We start from the raw sequence: 16,731 nt of genomic DNA, 5'->3' as shown, positions 1-16,731 counted from the left end.
CACCAAAATTATTAGGATTCATCCTTTGGGGCTCATGAATGTCTATGGATGTGGTGCTAGCATGGCTAAAAGAAAATGTAGTCTGTAATTTTCCTAATTTTCTAAGCTTTGTGTCAGTTTTTTGTATGTTTCCTCATATTAGCATCAACCACATGATGACATAATCCATGTATTAGCCACATCCAGGTTAAAAAGCCCAGCTGTTGTTGTTATTGTCTAAAAGGTTATGAATGGATTCATGTGCCTGTGAAGCTGCTTATAGATGAGCCTTGGCACTCCACCGTTCACGGCTAATGGATTCACGAGTGGCTCGGTAAATAGGCCATGGCACATGAGCAGGCCAACGGCGGCAGCCAGTCTATGAATAATGCATGAGGTAAATTCAAAAATGACTTCTGGCTTCAAGGAGGCTTCACTGAAACTCTGCTTTTGGAGAAATTCAGAGGCAGACCCTTCAAGGTTTTTACAAGAGCTGAAATATTTTTGTTCAGCATGTTCTTCAAAGCACTTCTGTCCTAAAAGCAGGTTGTGCAACTTGCCTTCCTGCTTTATGTCATCAACAAATTATTCTTGGCTTTATTTTACTCTTGTTCTTTATTTACACTGATGTGTGAGTGTGCTTTAGGGACTGACAGTCGTCTAGAGACTGAACCTCCAGAGCTTTTTAAATCCTCTCTGAACATTTGTGACTCAACAGTTCTGTTATGTCTACACACCACCGATCCATTTTGTGCATAACATTTAATTCAATTTATTTTCACTTCCCTTGTCATTTTAGGGATCTAAAGTAGTTGTGTAATGTTTTCATCATGTTCTGTTCTTAATGTCCTGTATCCTGTGTTCACACTGCAGCTGCAAATATCCCAACTCCCAAATCCCAACAATTTTATCCCCCACATGTGACACAGATCTGTGTGTCTAATCAGTGTGAACTGCAAACAGCTGCACAGATTTTCAATTCCTAATTTTCGACTTGCATAGCATGCAAAAGCTGAGTTTTTGAATCACTGTTTGACATTTCAAATACTCTTCTTTTTTCAACTGCTCCCGTTACAGTAAGGGTTACCACAGGTGACAGGGTCTCTTCCTGTCCTCTGCATCTTCATCTGTCGCGCCAACCATCTTCATGTCTTCCTTTACCATATCCATAAACCTCCTCTTTGGCCATCCTTCTCCCAATATAACCAGCATCTCTCCTCCACACACAAACCCACAAACCATCTCAATCTCTCCTGTCTCGCTGTCTCCAAACTGTCCAACCTGATCTGTCCCTATAACATATTCAGTCCTAATCCTGTCCATCAAAGAAAATCTTCAGCATCTTCAACTCTACCACATCCAGCCCCGCTTCCTGTTTTTTCATCAGTGCCACCGCCTCCAAACCACACAACATAGCTGGTCTCACTACCCTCTTGTAAACCTTTGTAAACATTTCAGCAAATATTAACTTTCTAAATAGCTTTTTAATATTTTCAACGTCATCAACACAGATTTATGTCAGTGGAGTAGGGTTTACAGAAGTGATGCTGGGTAGCGGGCGAGGGGGCCTGTGATTCCACTGCCCAGCGAGTGTGGCGACACATTGTAGTGACAGTGGTGAATAGGATTACAGAGCAGCTTGACGGCACAAACCAGAGCTCTGGAAGAGAGGTTTTTTCATTTCACTGTAGAGCTATTTTTAAGCACTGTCAAACCTGCCTGCAGAGAGAGAGAGACAGAGAGGAGATTTTTAATGATAATGGAAATGCCATCATTTTGTAGTGATGACAGTAACAGATTGAAACCTCTGTTTTTTCTCTCACTTAGTTCTTTTCTGTCCATGTGATTTCTCTATATGCACCATAAACCTGTTTGTCCTTCTCATTAAGTCAGATAGTGCCTGTGTTCATCCCTCCAAAGCTCTGCTAATGTATCACTGTTCCTATGGCATCCAGTGGAGTGATATCCTTTTACGCCATTTTACCATGTTTTTAAGGTTGTATACTCCATTGCACGTTGGAACAGGATGTTTTTTTACATTCTTTTTGAAAGTGACCCCAATGACAGAGAAGTTTCCAATCCATCAATATTCAGTATACTGTATAGTACATGTTCATATAGTACATATGCTAGGATCTGGTAAAAAGACAAAACTGAATAATTGACCTTGAAAAGAGTAGTTTAACAAAGTAATTGTATCCCACACAGGTGTTTTCACTTATTCTGGCCTATTAGACTTCTGTAGAGCTACGTAAAAAAAAAAATCATGAACCAATAAGAATAATAAGTGTAATGAAAAACTTTTAGGGTCAGACATATGTCAATCAAGCACAGTTAACTAATTTTTCATCCTGTGGGGACACTGCAATGAGCTGTAAACATTTACATATCACCTGACATATAAAGTTATGACTAACAAATAGTTGCCTACTTACACATCCAGCAGATACAGAGCAACATTAGCTTTGGTCATCGTGTCTCGGCAATCTGATGATCGTAACTCCAGTATTCATTTACATTTTATCTCTGGATTAGTCTTCAATAAACCAGTATACTGAGGGAAATATCTGGCTCTTTAGCTGCTAAATTCTCCGCTATATTCATCAGCTAGTCGCTAACTTTGTTTGCCATTTGGTGCTGAGCAGGTAGTGAACAGTGATTTTTTTAGAGCTTTTTGACTGAAAACAGCTGCCTGCTGTGGGTGGAAATGATGTTGAGAGCACTGAGACAGAACCAGAACATTAAACTTACAACCCGTGAAACCAAAATTATGAGCTGAAAGACACCGAAACGCTCTATAGAGCTGTAAAACTAGGTGATAATTTTTGGTGGGTTCATCACGGCCAGCGACACTTTCCCTACTACACATAGTCATTTAATCCATTGATGTAAAATTGTTGATGAATGTGGCTTTAAGATCCACATGCCAGTTTTTCCTAGACCTTTAAAATGCATCTCATGGTCTTCATCTATGGATGAAGTTTCCTCAGTTCATTTTTGACTACTATAGACCACAAAATGACCACAATATTTATATCTACCATATTTGATTCTTTTGTTAATAAGCCACCAATTATTCTACAGTTACTTCAATAAATTGAATAATGTCAGAGGATTATGCTGTCACTTGCAGAAATAAAGGCATTTATTAACTGTAGTCGTCCTTTATACCCCATGATGACTTGCATGTTGAAAATAACTAGCTGCAACACCAAGCTTGTGCTCTGTTTCCTTCCCTCTGAACACATGTTTTATTGGCATTTCTACATTTACATTTACAACATACATTTATATTTTATTACACTCTGCTGTCTTGTAAAAACCTTACTTTACCAATTTTGGTGCAATTTTAATTTAGCAAGAATGAATGTTTTTCCTCTGTGGTATCATTTTATAGGCAAACTCAGTGTAATTTGAGGTTTTCATCTGACAGCCATGATGCGTGTAGTGCTAGAGAGGACAGGATGTGCAATTGCCACATCATCCAGGAACGAAAATGAGGCTGTGACGCAACATCAGAATAATATCCAAAAGATCATCGCTGCAGGAGGAGGAGGTAGTGGATGTGTCTAACAGTGGCTGTATCCCCTGGATACCATTACCCCTTCTTCCTCCCCTCTGACCTGCACCCCACTGTCAGCCTCCCAAGCCTTATTCACTGCTTGTTACGCAACAGGGGTTTGTGCCATGTGCTACCAGGCTAGTTAAGTATTTATCAAGCTTCTTGTGTAAGCCGGGGATGGCAGGCGGCTGCCAGTTGCCTCTCCCTCTTTCTCTCCTGCCAAGCTTGATCTATTTTTCCTCCCATTTAGTGTGTGTGTGTGCTCGCGGGATACCCAGACCCATCCTTCCACTTCAGCAGTTGTCAGCCTCCCTGTGTGTGCGTGCGTGTATGAAGCTTCAAACGTAATATTTTGTGATAATGCTCAGCTCTGATGCAGCATCGTAACTTAACCTGCTGTTCTCCCCTGAGTGATGTGGCACGCTCCTCCTTTTTTGGAAAAGAGAACAGGAATGCAAGCCCAGCTGTGCATCACACTGGGACAAACAGGGCCCGAGACAGAAAATCAAACATCCAGTGATTGAGCTCCTCCACTGCCACAAGTCACTGTCACATGCTTTTCAGTGGTGGTTTGTGACTAAAATCCTATCTGGCAGATCAAACTGAAATTCCCATTGTGCTTTGTGGTGGCAGACAGAGAGTGCGGGACGGGATCCAGTCTGTCAGGAGACCGGCGGATTACACCCATCACAGTCTTGTCAGCAGGGCCATTTGCAGGAGGGCAGAGCAGTGAGTGAAAAGGTACAGCTCGAGAATTCTCCTGTTTGTTGCTGCAGCAGCACAGACTGAGTATGAGCTGTCAAGATGTGAGAGGACAAATGTTGTCTTGGAGGACAAAATCTGGAAGGAAATAATTATATTCTCAAGATGTTGGTTACAGTGGAATATCCTGGTATCCCTGGTTGGCTAATGATGCATGCAAATGTTCCTGTAATATCCAAGGTCGGACTTTGACCTGGACCCTCTGTAAACTATCCAATAAAGCAGAACAAAATACCATAATATGTCCTTAATTACATTCATGTTAAAGCCCCTATACAGGTGTTTTTGTTTATTTCACTCAGTGTAAAATCATGTCAATGAAGAAACTAGGACAAGATGAGTGATCTCCAGAATATTAGATGTAACTTTTAGAGGTAAATTTTTAGTTCTGCCTTTCGTGCCCTCATTAGTTCGAGTTCACGCTCAGACACTTGTCGCTCATCCTAATGAGCTGGGATAATTTAGCAATGTGAGTCCACAAAGTAGTATTCAAGCTAGCTCTGTGTTACTTTCCAAACCCTCGCTGTCACTTTACAAGAATTATGCAGCAAACAGACATTAAATTAAATGATCATTTGCAGAACAATGCATGAAATAGAAACCTCTTACACAATGTTATATAATAAGAATGTCTATTTATATAATTTTGTAATCGTATTTACACTGTCAGATCAGAATCTATGGTGATTTAATAGTTATAACTGTAGTTTATGAAATAGTGATGTGGACAAAATACTGTATCAAAAACACCTTCTCACAATACAGTCCACAACTACCTCAACATACTACACATTTCTAAAAAACTACCATATAACTGAGTTGATACACAAACAATTAAAATAATATCAACAAAAACGGAACATTAATCAATAGGATAACTGGTATTTATTGCAGTTCCAATTGCATTGTATTACGTTGTACAGGTATTAGTATTTCTCATGTTCCATTCTCTCTGTTAACTATAAGTGTGAAATTAGAATTCAAACTGGACAGTACAACAGTAAATGCAGCATCATACACGTTTTCATTTTAGTGGCTTTTCCTCCTTCATTGAATCCTACTGTAGTAAAGTTCTTTGACAAAACAGTTTGAGTACTTTAGTCAGCAAATTAGAATTTCTGATGAAACCAGAGCAGAAAACAAAGCTAAATAACATAATCCTGCTCACTAAACCTAGACTAGTTGTTGTCTTCTGCCTATCACTCAGCTGTAAACCTTGACCGGTGTTTTCACTGGACTCTGCCTCTGCTTTCTGGCTGTTGTGCTACATGCAGAACTATTTGAAGCATTTGAATACTTCTGTTTTCCTGTATTTCGATCTTTTCTCTGAGCTTTTCCGCCTCACCAATTTTTTGTTGTTATTCATGTGGAGAGAGATATTCAGAATTGAATGTTATACACACTGACACACACTGATTGTTAATATTTAATATAACCTACTTATATTTTTTCAATATGATTGCATTTTATTGCACCTTTAATCAAATGGAACCTCTATGTTCATAGATCAGTAAGTTTGCAAATAATTTCTCCAGAAATGAAAAAGAACACCTTTCTTTTTTTCAGTTCTTTTAGAGGTTGTTTGTCTTCTTTTAAAAGCATTCCTTCACCTACAGGGCTGCTGCTGAGCTAACATCAGCACTGCAGCTACCATTGGTTGTGAAACTGACTTACTAAGACAAGACATTGCTCTCCTTCCTCATCACCTCCTGCTGTGCTCACTCAGCCAGCGGAGGTTTGCTGTCACCCTTGTAATAATCCATTTTTTCCGGGGGAAGGAGAGGAGGGAGAGAACCACAGAGTCTTTATCATCCAGGGAAGAGTTAAAGGAAGCTGCCATTAATATTTAAATTTGGCACCTCTGTTGGCCATCTCTCCTTACAGCTGCTAAGAAGATGTCGAGTCACATCTTTGCAGTTGTTGACAGTGTTGTCATCAGGTTCATCCTGCAGAGCCAAAGAGCAGGACCTACTGAAACTGAGCGTTATGACCTCAAAATGTTGCTTCTGTTTCTGCTTCTGCAGGAGTTGGTTGCATACAATCCTTAGTCACATCTTTCATTTTAAAGGTCATATTTTCTTAATCAGTTTCTTACCATGAGTGAAGGGGTCCTACATTAACACACTATTTTTTACTGGAGTTTGAACAGTTTTGGTTATTTCACAGGAGAGATTTCTGTATTTTTGTTCTTGTTTTTCTCATGGGTTTAAAGTGGGTGGGGCTCAATTGGAAAAAGATCACATTCACATTCCATGCACCAATGAGTTTAGCCATTTTTTCAGTCATCCTAGAAGCATGGCTCTACACATGTCCACCACTCTGGTTAACACTAAAATATCTCAGAATGGATTGCCATGAAATTTCGTACAGACATCCATGTTCCCCAGAGGACACTCCCACTAACTTTGGTAATCTCTTGACTTTTCCTCCAGGGCCACCATGAGGTTGACATTTGTGGTTTTGAGTGAAATGTCTTAGCAACTATTGGATCGATTGCCATGAAATTTGGTGCTCACATTCATGTTCCCCTCAGGATGGATTATAATAACATTTATGATCCCCTGACTTTCCATCTAGTGCCATCGTCAAGTCAAAGTTCAATTTGTCTAGACCTACCCATAAAACTATTGACATTTCCATCAGCCAGTTGTACTTTGTGTTTGGTGCTACTTAGCAAATGTTAGCATGCTAACATACTAAACTAAGATGGTGAACACGGTAAACACTCTCTCCTAAACATCAACATATTAACATTGTCATTGTGAGTATCTTAGCATGTTGACGTTAGCATTTAGCTCAAAGCACCACTGTCCCTGTAAGTACAGCCTCACAAAGCCGCTAGCATTGCCGTAAATTCTTAATCTGGTAGAGCATTAACTCTCAATAAATAATACTAGAGTATTGCTTTTTCAGTCATAATATTTAATGTTATTGAGATCAACTTAAGGTTTGAAATGACATTTTTAGGAACTTTAAAAATATACAGAATGCGTCATTTGTGCTTCATAGAGAGAACAAAGGAGGAATATTTTCTCAGGTAAGGGAAATCGGAGGGCTGGATCTGTTAGCAGATTGTGAACAGATGGTGTCAAGAATTAGCACAGCTAAATATTACAAATGAGAAACAACACACACACTTGAAGGATGCTAGCTATTGATCGGCTAAACCATGAGTCTTCAATTATAATAGGTGTGACATCAGTGTTTATCAGTGCACAATAATATCACTCTGTGCTTACCACACTAAATCTGCAACCAAGTGTTATGTCTACTCGTGAACAGAAAATTGCCGAGGTGGAATATTCACCCCCACACGCTCTGAAGCCGAATACTGTGCCTGGGTGCTCAAGAGTCACAACTAAGGTCCCATTTGCATTTGATGGTCTCATTAAACAGCCCATTAGGGAGCCTGGCTGTGTGGACGGGTGGCTCTGTGTGGCAATTTGCAGTTTGATGGCCATGGGATGCGTTTCTGCGTTGCTCTGCCAGGTGTCCTTGAGAAGTATGTGGCATTTCTCCTCCTAATGGAGGCTCCACAGTTAGTTTTTTGAAACATTATTTAATCTAAGGTGCAGCACTGTTATTATTGACACAATGGCAAATTCTAGCTCTGATAATGATGCCATCCAATCCATATAAATAGATATTTTACTATTTTGTAGGCCTATCTATGATCCATTCTATTCCAGATTTGTTTTCTATAGCAGTTTCTGTATACTAATACACTACTGTCATCCTCCAGGCTCTGGATTATTACTATACTATATTGGTGCCGAGAAAGAGAAATTGACCTCCTGATTTACCAATTCCATAGAGATCAGAAGTCTATGTAGGCTAAATCAAACCAATAGGTACAGGTGGCTGATAGATCCTTGTAATGCTTGTATACAGAGAAACAGGCCTCACTGAATGGTTTGATGAGTAAGAAAATGATGTGAATCATACGCTATGGCCTTCACTGGCATCAGATCTCGACCCAACTGAACACCTATGTGAGAGTTTGGAGCGACATGTTAGGCAATGTTTCCACCTCCATCATCAAAGCAGCAAATGAGGAAATATCTTTTGGAGGAATGCTGTTCATCCCTCCACAGACTTGAAGAAATCAATGACAAGAGGCAGTGAAGCTGTTTAGGTGGCTCATGGTGGAACAACACCTGAAGACAGTGTCGTTGATAGGCCCATGACACCTTATGGTCATCTTGCCACCCATCATTTTTGTTTCTTTTCAGCCAGAGCCATTTGCTGCTTCGCTTGCCGACCTTTGCCAGTGACTTGATAGCCTGTTAGAGGGCCTGTCCCCGGACTGCCATCCCTTTCAGCAGCCTGGTGGCTGACATACCACCAAACCCCTGCACTTCCACAGGGAGCACCTGTGTTCTCCAGCCCTTTTGTTCTGCTTCAGTTGCTAGAATGGAATACTTCAGCTTTTTGTGTTTGTACGTTTCATCAAGTGCATCCCATGGCACAATCAGTTATATGATGAACAGGGCCTTTTGTGAGGCTGACCACAGGATCAGATCTGGCCTGAGACTGGATGTAACGATTTCCAATGGGAAGGTGAGCTTCCCAGGCTGTATCCAGTAGGCTTGATACTTTTCTTGAAGTTGACCTCTGGTACCTTTCCTGCTGGTACAAAGGCCATGGTGTTTGAGAGGCCAGGGGTTGGGGGAGAGAGGGCACTATTGTTATTCCTCTTTCCCCCAGCACTAGTGTCCGTTGCTGAAGGACCTGGTTGTGCCTCCAGGTGTAGTGTCCTTGGGTGAGGCTGGTCTTGCAGCCAGTGAGTATGTGCTGTGGGGTTGTTGATGTTTGGCAAAGAGGACATGATGACATGTCTTCCCCAAGCCACTGGTTCAGGTTCTTGGGACTGGGAAGAACATTGTAAATGGCCCTGATGATGAAGCTAAGTTTGCCTCCTTCCATTTCCCAAAGATCCTTCCAGGCAAGTTTTCAGTGTTCAAGGTTTTTTTCCATCTTGTCCACTGGCCCAGTTCGTCTGTAAGACTGCCTTTGCACATTGTTTTGCCTACTCCTACTGCCGTATCTCTTTTACCAATAGCCTTCTCTTCTGGGCAGGTGTTGCTCTGTGCCATGTGGGTCTATTTGTGCCTAGCCCAAAGCCACCTCTTCCATGCTCCACTTGGCCCACAATATCTCCATGCCTGAGAGCGGATTTTGCCTGCTGCACTGCCTTGGATGTGTTCCACTTTCTGCCTGCTGCTACTCTGGGAGCTGCCGCCCATATTGTGGCATCCTGAGTTTCTGTCAGGGTCATGTTCAGCCTTACCTTGGACCATTTGTATTCTTTAGTAAGGCTAGTGATAGGCAGTTCCAAGACCCTGTTCCCATACAAGCCGATATAGCTGAGGCATTGTGGAAGTCTGAGGCATTTCTTGATTAATGTACTAACCTCTCTCCAGCTTCTCAACTTTGGTGATGGGAACCTCATATATTGTCAGAGGCCACATCAAATGGGGGAGCAATCCAAACTGCAGGCACCAAATTTCCAACTTACCTGGAAGTTGAAAGTCTGTCATTAAGGCCTTTGATGGTTTCTTCCTTCAATCGCTTACTCCGGGCTGAGTCCTTAAGGCTGGCATTGTATGACTGTCCTAAGCTCTTGACTAACATCTCTGATACCATTGGTATGGGTGTTCCGTCAGTGTAGAATCTCTGGTCTGTGAGCTTTCCTTTGACAATGGAGATGGTCCTGATCTTGCTGGGCTTAAACTTCATCCATGCCTATGTTACGTTGGAATACATTTTTCCACGAGTTGTTTTGTACATGCGATGGTTGTGTTTAGAGTGGTCATGTCATCCACATAGTCGTTGTCTGGACTCATTTGGATCCTCTGACGATCAGTTCCATGGCCATGGTAAAGGCTCGTGGGGAGATGTGCATCCTGCCATTATTCCTATTTCCAGGGATTGTCAAAAAGTGACATTATGAAATAGTATCAACAAAAACAGAACATTATTTCATAATGTCACAAAAATGACATTATGAAATAAAACTTGACATGAAATAAAAGTGCTAATGGGGAAGATCATTATGAAATTATCACAGGCATTTTGAAATAAAAATGTATATTGTGTAATAAATATGAAGTCCCATAAAACTCTTATGATAATAATAAAAGTGATGAAATTACATTTCATGATAATGGGTTATGTTCTAATAATTTCCTCAGTTATTTTACAAATCATTGGCTACATATTATGTGAAAATACATTTTTCAAATTTATTTAATATTGACCTCTTTGGGGTTCCACAGTGATCTGCTTGGGTTCATTTTTTATTGCAATAGATTCCAATGGTGACATGTTTACATGGCTGGGAATATATATATATATATATATATATATATATATATATATATATATATATATATATGAATGTAATATGAATAGAGACTTCACAAACCACTCCTGCAACATAATCATCATCATAAATCACTGTATTATTAGTATATTCCAACCAGTTGTTGACTCATCTAAATACACGTCCTTCATTTCAATTGTAATTCATGACCCCATCACGCGTGTGCTCTTCCATGAATGAAGCTTATTATTACCATCATGTTGTCACCAAATGTCCAATATTTGTATGTTTTTGCTAATCTCATAACATAATGTTTGTGTAAAAACTTTTTTGTGTTTTTGATAACATGCTCAGGCTTTTTAGTCTGTAAAGTGTTCTATATTTCAGAGTTTGATACAAAGGGTGTACAAAAATGTTAATTAGTTCATGTGTACATAATCTGTGCAGAGGCAGAGAAATAACTAATGTATGCAATGCTTCAAATGTAACATACTGTAAGAAACATGGAACATAATGAATTCTCTTGTGTAAAATTAATGAACTTAGTGCCAAGAACTCATTATGTGTTACTGTGGTGTTTGTGCTGAACACCAGTGAGATGGGGGGAGGTGTGAGAAAATGTATTCAAACATAGAAAGACCTTTCCAGTGTGGGTCACCATGTCAGATGCCCTGCATTCAGTGAAGAGAGCTTGTCTGATAACAAAGTGGCACCCCCTTTTCTGGGTCAGTGATTTCCACTGGATTCGTGGCTGCTGATTCATCGGCAGGGGGCAAAGTTCAAAAAAGAGTCAAAGTGCATATCACAAGCTGACTTTTTTTCAGACTAACTAAATACTCTTTCCCTCAGACTTAAACGAACAGAACTTATAGCATTTCAGTGATGTTCCTGAAATCTGAAAGTCATTATATCCTGCTTTATGGACAGGAATAATGTCACAATTTTTTCACATTGTCAACATGTTATTCTTTATTTGATGCCTAATTAGCTGCAGAAACTTTTAGGCGTGTCTCCCCTCAGTGTTCCTCCTCTGTTAATAATGCAGAGGGATGGTGAAACTTTAATTTTCAACTTGAATGCATTTGCAGTAACTATCTGGTGTGCATTTCCCCTCCTCACACAATCAGGTCACTGTCACTGTGTACAAACAAAGCAGAACTATTTATACACTTAAAACTTGATAGCTCTTGTGAATTGCCATGAACAATGTGATAGTGGATCCTAGACTGAGACGCCCCAACTGAAATACTATGCTCAGCGAGAGCTGTGACATTTCAGATAACATTTAGAGGCCTGCCTAATTAATATGAGCAAGGGTGTGTTTCCAAACCCAGTCCACTTAGCAAATTCAAATTTATTTCCCAATTACATCAAAACAAATGCTCTCTTAATATGCCTGACTTGCTCTTTTGTCAGCTAACTCACTGCTTTGCTTCCCAGCATGGCTCCTGTCACACATGCAGGCCCACACAGTTGCTTTGATGTTAAAATGCTGCTTGGTTACTATGGGTTTGATACATCACTTTGTAGGTCCATAGAGAGCTGCTCAGTTCTGTTTTATAGATATTCTATTGATGTTGCCCTGTTTTCTCATGACATTTTGCTGTATTGCATGGCATGATCACAGTACCCAACAGACTGTATATAGACTGTTCGATTTTTTTTTTGCAGTGCTAGCAACACGAACATGGTAAACATTATAATGAATACTCATAATAATAGATTTTACTTATACAGCACCTTTTGTACAGCAAATGCAGCTCAAAATGCTTTACAGGAGAAAGCAGAATCAAGATGGGCAATTCTATGAATAAAAAATAGCAATAAAACAAATTTAAAAAACTATTTAAAAAAAGCATAAAATGGGTGTAAAGGTATAAAAGAAGTATCAAACAAAAACACTGATGTTAAAAAAAAATTAAATAAAAGCAAGATCATAAAAATGAACTGTTTCTTAAAACTATCAACGGAAGTAACTTGTCTAATTTGTGGTGGGAGTATGATCCAAACCATTGGTGCATAAAAACAGAAGTCTGCTTCAACATACTTTTTGTAGTTCATTTTTGGAACATTAGCAAGTCTGCCCTACATGACCTAAGGAGATGGTTGGGAACATACTTGGATAAGCAGTCAGAAACGTATGAAGGTGCTAAACCATTAAGAACCTTATAAATAAGTAAAAGAATTTTAAAATCAATCCTCAGAGACACAGGCAGCCATTGTAATGATGCTAAAACTGGAGTAATGTGATCTCTTTTCCTGGTTCTTGTTAAAACCCTGGCTGCTGTATTCTGTACGAGCTGCAGCCTATCAATGGTTTTTTTTCGGTAATCCTGAATAAAGTGCATTACAATAATCCAGGCGAGAAAATACAAAGGCATGAGTCATCTCTTTGGCATCTTCCAGTGTAAGGTAGGGTCAAACTCTTGCAATATTTCTTAGGTAATAAAAGGCAATCTTTGTAACATTGTTTATGTGTGGATTAAAATCTAACTCAAAATCATGAATTATTCATTCATTAATCATTACAGCCGTTTATATATCATGTTAACATGATGACAGAAAAGCACTACTCTGCCTAAGTACAGCCTCACATGTCAACTTAGTCGTGTTTAAAACCTTAATTATTAAAAGGAATAGTGTCTTTTGCATTGCAGAACAAAAGTCAGATGGTAACATTATTACAATTCATCCTTAAGGTGGCAGGAATGCATGTGCCAAATTTCATGGTAGTCCAATCCATTCCAATAGTTGTTTAGACATTTCATTCAAAACCATAAATGTGAACCTCAGTGTGGCGCTAGAGAAAAAGTCAGATCGTCCAAATCAGAAGGATCATGAATGTCTGTACAACATTTCATGGCAATCCATCCAATGGCTGCTGAGGTACTTCAGTCTGGACCAAAGTGGTGGACCCACTGACAGATCAACATTGCCATCCCTAGAACCATGCAGGCTAAAAATATATATTTTTATCCTAAATGTGTTTTGTCAGTGTAATTTTAGCTTTCCAAAGAACTCAAACGTCACAAAAATGCCATCCTCTAAAGAAAAAAAAGAGGCAGCAGCCGTCTGTGGACAGAAACATTTCTGCTCACATTAACTGTGTAATTAGAGCAGCTCTGTTGGAGCAGTGCAGAATAAGGCAGCATCTCAAACAGCACACTCAAACCACTGCAAATGGTTTGAAGCACCATATAGAGAAATCAGTCGATTGTTGCTTTTTATGTACATGGCCAAAAGCTTGGATCCAAAAATAATATAGCATTTGAGTGTTTCAGTTAATTTCCAGATCCTGTAATATCACTGCAGAATCTATTTTTCAATTCTATTCTCAATATGTGTTAGTCTCTTGTTACATAATTTTATAGTTTACATCTCAGAGCAGGATCAGCACCTAAATCAGATCAGTTATACTTTGGTGTGAGGTCGATTAGTCTGACAGATGTCATGAAAAATCCATTGTAGGTTTGTCAATATCCTGCTGACAAGCACGCTAAGCAACGGGGACGACACAAAACCTCTGACAGAAGTTAAAACATATACAATACATACCAAGGTTTTCCTGCAGTTTTATTGGCCACAAACACCTGTAGCACTCACTTAACTATGCTGCTCACTGACAGTAGTGTTCAGCCTGAGGAAAGGGTTTCTCATTTACTTTTCCCCAGCTGGAGGATTCAGACCAAAGAATAGTTCTCAACAGCAGCACAAAACACAAACCAACCTTGACATTTTAAGGGTTGGCATGTACTGTGTTTCAGCATGCACCTGCTTCACATTCAAGACTCTTTTGTCTCTTATCTTTTGACACTGCCCTGTTCTTCTGTTTGGTGCACACGTTACATCACCTAGACTAGATGCTCACAGGATCCAGTTCCTTTTAAAATTCTGTCAGATATCCTGCTGAGAGACATGCTGAGCAGCCCAGGCTCCATTAATGCAAAGTCAGTGGTGAGGATTTTGTTTAGAGAAGGAGCTCCTCATTATTTGAAACGTTGGACTCCGAAATGAGTCCAGAACTTGAAAAATGAACTGACGTCTGCTCTCACAAAATGATTGCTAGTGTAAAAATAAGTGGATACTGCAAAAAGTTAGTTTTGCTCAGGAAATCTATTTTTTTCTACATTATCTTCTGCTTTGTATTCAACAATTCTCCATGGTTTATATGGTGTGTATTGTTTTGGAATAAAACATAGCATATAAGATACAAGTTCTCACATGGGATTCATTGACAGAGATTGATACAGGGACTGATCAAGGTGATGATTTAGTTATAACCTGATATCAGTGATAATAAGTCTCTAGATTAAGAGGAAATTATTGTATGGGGTTCCTATGCTTGCTAAAAATGTGAGTAAAATGTGTTAATAAGACTGTACAGGGCTTGAGTTATAGTGAAGAAAAGTTCCTTAAAAAGGTAGAGAAGTGAAAATGTGGGAAATCATTCTTCATCAGAAAGCAGAAAGTAACATTTTCTATCCATCTACATTTTAATAACTGGTTATAAGTTTCAGGTCTGTTTAAACTCTGACTGGAGTGGTCGGTAATGTGCTCTATCGCACATGTAACCACACCCAGCAGGGATGTCACGGTGTACTGACACACCCTGGAGTACGCTTCTACATCACTGCAGTAAGGTGTGAAGTTAAACCACTGGAGGTCAGCAGATGCAGAGTTACTCTGTAATTACTGGAGATTATCTGTCACTAAAACAATGTCTACATTATTGTGAAATCTTTTGTCTTGTATTTTCTGTTGACAGTGTTAAGAGTGCCGCTTTTTCTGTTCTTCTATGGTGGATGTCACTGCTCATGCTGACTGTCCTTCATATATTTACTTCCTCTTTGATACAGTATTTGTCCCACAGCAAACTATTGACTGTTTACATCGACCAGTGGAAAATGTTTCTTGAAACGACTGCAGGTCAATTCACTATTGCCACTTCAAGTGTATTTGTATAACTAAAAGGTATAAGGCTACAGACAAATAGCAGCAATTGTTCTCAACCCACATCAGACTCTGAAAGAAAGGGAAAAACTCCCTCAAAACTCAGTGAAAAAGTAGAGGAAGAAACCTTGGTATAGGAGATCCAAAGAGATATCCGCTCCTCCATCGGATGGTTGGGATGTAGAAGCTATAGAGAAAAGAAAAGAAATATAAAACGCTACAATATTGTGTCTTGCCAGCTGGTGAAAAACAGCAAGACACTAAACATTTATTAACTGTATATGTCAGAGAAAATGTCAGATTTTTAATTTGTCTGGTGCAAATTCCCAGATGAACACTTAAAAATGGTGTGACATTATTCCTGTTTAGTAAAAGCCATTGTGAACACTAACTTCATTTTTTGCTTTATTGATATGACATCGAGGTTCTTCTGTTTTTAATGACTATTCGATGTAAATGTCATGTCTTTTTAAAGCAGGGAAATTAAAAATGTTAATTTATGTAAGCAAACTTTAAAAAGGGGCCTTTCAAGCTTCTTTAGCAACTCCTCTCAAGGTGCCCTTGACCAACCTCCCAGTTTTCCCAGTGAATTTCCTCACCAGCCACCAGTTTCACACTGATTATACTGTACCTGGCAGCTCTCAGGTGAGACTGTATTGTGAAACCTTGCAGGGCTAGAAAAACCATCCCTGAACACCTCCAGTAATCTGGTGCACTGTCTATTCCTGTGCTACTGGCCGGCATGACTCAGGGAAATATTCACTTATGAGTTTCTGACATGGAAGCCACACGTGGGAAGGCTTCCTCTTGTGGGAAAGTGTTGGATGACAGTTCTGACCTTTGGGCCTGTGCCAGATATCGCTCAGAGAGAGTTGACGCTGAGCAGTGCGCCTGGTGTTAGTAACGCTCAGGCTGGTGCTGCCTGATGGATGAATCACACTGAAATCCACAGTTTTGGCCTCTGGCATCCAAAGCAAAAGATTGTCTATGAGTCTATCTGTACTTTGAGATACCTCAACACTGAGAACTTTATCTGTCATGTATATGATGGAGTCTTCTACATTTATTAACAAATTCCTGGAGAATATTTCTCTCATATAATCAGACGATTACTCTTGATCAGTAGGACCATGTTCTAAGGGTGCAATCACAT

The sequence above is a fragment of the Thunnus maccoyii genome, chromosome 23, assembly GCF_910596095.1.
Source record: "Thunnus maccoyii chromosome 23, fThuMac1.1, whole genome shotgun sequence".
Taxonomy (NCBI): domain Eukaryota; kingdom Metazoa; phylum Chordata; class Actinopteri; order Scombriformes; family Scombridae; genus Thunnus; species Thunnus maccoyii.
Note: the sequence above shows the minus strand (reverse complement) of the source record.